This window comes from Schistocerca piceifrons, unplaced genomic scaffold (assembly GCF_021461385.2).
Source record: "Schistocerca piceifrons isolate TAMUIC-IGC-003096 unplaced genomic scaffold, iqSchPice1.1 HiC_scaffold_2041, whole genome shotgun sequence".
NCBI classification, from domain to species: domain Eukaryota; kingdom Metazoa; phylum Arthropoda; class Insecta; order Orthoptera; family Acrididae; genus Schistocerca; species Schistocerca piceifrons.
Window position 1 is genome coordinate 40,001 of NW_025727946.1, and position 2,500 is coordinate 42,500.

Consider the following 2,500-nt stretch of genomic DNA (forward strand, 5'->3'; position numbering starts at 1 on the left):
CCACGTCCCCACCTTGCCCCCTGCCTTCGCAAGCTGGTTGGTGAGAACTTTGCATGTTCAATGCCCTTCGCATGCGACGTACTCAGGCTACGTTGTGGTGCGGCCTGTGTCAACTGTCCGCTAATGTCGTACGCGTGAACCACAATCTGTACTGCACATTCGTCCTTATGTACTGAATGATACATCGTGGCACATGTGTGACCGTACAACGACTGCGCCCAAAAACGGCGGACCATACAGTGCAAATATTGTGCACGCAGCTACGTGTCGTCTCCCTATGAGAGCTGGATTGCAGTGTGGTACGCCATAGAGACGTGTGGGAGGAACGGACGCCGTGGATGGCGATCAGCATGAGCTGTCTGTTGATGTATTCGGACCTAGTCGTCTCTCCTCACACACCGTGATGGCATGGTGCACCGCGTTCCATATCTGCGACATGCTACAGAGGCCGGTTGACAGTCGTTCGAGCAATGGACATCGCATACGTACGGGGGCCACCTTCCACGTATTGTCTAGGCGTGCACATTTTGTTGCGTGTATGTGGGCAGACGTAGTGTGGCGTGACACCTGACACAGGCATGCAATAATCGTTGAAGTTGCAAATGGCGATGGACGCCTGCGTTTTCTGGTGAAGTTACGCAAATGAACAAATGGTAACCTGTTGTGGTGCGGTTGTTCTCGCTAGGGGTGAATCGGTGATGGCGACGATAGGTTGAGGTACTAACCGGTTGTTCCAGCGATACCCACCATGCCGACGAAACTGAACGGCATCTGGGTGTGAAGCGATACGCGGCGGTGGCTGGGTGGGACCGTCCCCGGCCGGTGAGGGGGCGCCTCCCGGCGTGCTGGCCGCGCGGTGCGTGGGCGCACGCGCTACAGCCGGCTGGTGGGGGCGGCCAGTGGCAGGCGCGCCGGCCGACGGACGCGGCAGGCGTCGCAGCTGCGCGCCGGCGCACCCTGCGCGCGGCGCCGTGCGGCCAAAGTAGGTCCTCGCGGGCCCGGTGCGAAGCGCGGTGGACATCTTCAGTGTGCTGGTCCGATTGAGGACTGTGTGCGTTGAGGATGCGCCGCCGCCCGGCGCTCGGCGCCGCGACGCCGTCTGCTGCTCGGTCGCCCCAGCGGTTCTCGCTGGTGGTTTGTATCGCAGCTGTGCGGATGTGTTGGCGCGTGCGCTGTGCTGGGAGAGTTCGCTTCGGCACCCAAGTGGGGCTTTTGTCCTTCTGTGGCGCTGGCGTTGGAGCTGCCGGTCACCGTAGGTGGCGCGTGTTGTCTCCCGCCGGCAATGCCACGACAGCACGCTCCCGGGCCTCTGTCGGCAGCGGCAAGCTCAGTTGGGAGCACGGGTGGTCGCACCGAAAGCGTCTACTCGCCTAACTCCGGGCGATTGCGCCTCTCTCGAACCCGACCAAGTACTTGGGACGGCGCTGCGCGCCGCCGGGACCTGAGAGGGTTTCGAGGTGTATTGTGCAGGGGAGCTCAGCCTCCTCCTGTTTGCAGAATGATTGAGCGGACGCTTGCGTGTTCGCGCGGGCCCCCGGGACACACTCCCGGGCGGCCGGCTGCTCAGCTCTAGTTGACGCAGCTCCCTGGTTGATCCTGCCAGTAGTCATATGCTTGTCTCAAAGATTAAGCCATGCATGTCTCAGTACAAGCCGCATTAAGGTGAAACCGCGAATGGCTCATTAAATCAGTTATGGTTCCTTAGATCGTACCCACGTTACTTGGATAACTGTGGTAATTCTAGAGCTAATACATGCAAACAGAGTCCCGACCAGAGATGGAAGGGACGCTTTTATTAGATCAAAACCAATCGGTCGGCTCGTCCGGTCCGTTTGCCTTGGTGACTCTGAATAACTTTGGGCTGATCGCACGGTCCTCGTACCGGCGACGCATCTTTCAAATGTCTGCCTTATCAACTGTCGATGGTAGGTTCTGCGCCTACCATGGTTGTAACGGGTAACGGGGAATCAGGGTTCGATTCCGGAGAGGGAGCCTGAGAAACGGCTACCACATCCAAGGAAGGCAGCAGGCGCGCAAATTACCCACTCCCGGCACGGGGAGGTAGTGACGAAAAATAACGATACGGGACTCATCCGAGGCCCCGTAATCGGAATGAGTACACTTTAAATCCTTTAACGAGTATCTATTGGAGGGCAAGTCTGGTGCCAGCAGCCGCGGTAATTCCAGCTCCAATAGCGTATATTAAAGTTGTTGCGGTTAAAAAGCTCGTAGTTGGATTTGTGTCCCACGCTGTTGGTTCACCGCCCGTCGGTGTTTAACTGGCATGTATCGTGGGACGTCCTGCCGGTGGGGCGAGCCGAAGGCGTGCGACCGCCTCGTGCGTGCTCGTGCGTCCCGAGGCGGACCCCGTTGAAATCCTACCAGGGTGCTCTTTATTGAGTGTCTCGGTGGGCCGGCACGTTTACTTTGAACAAATTAGAGTGCTTAAAGCAGGCAAGCCCGCCTGAATACTGTGTGCATGGAATAATGGAATAGGACC

At 58.3% G+C, this 2,500-nt stretch overlaps 1 non-coding gene across 1 annotated transcript in view; it reads left to right on the forward strand.

The window, feature by feature from the left end:
• Positions 1–1,583: 1,583 nt before the first annotated feature.
• Positions 1,584–2,500, forward strand: part of LOC124741964 — a 1,909-nt gene continuing 992 nt past the window's right edge. Inside the window, exon 1 of the ribosomal RNA XR_007010156.1 lies at positions 1,584–2,500. This exon is cut by the window's right edge and continues 992 nt beyond it. This is a non-coding gene — a ribosomal RNA (small subunit ribosomal RNA).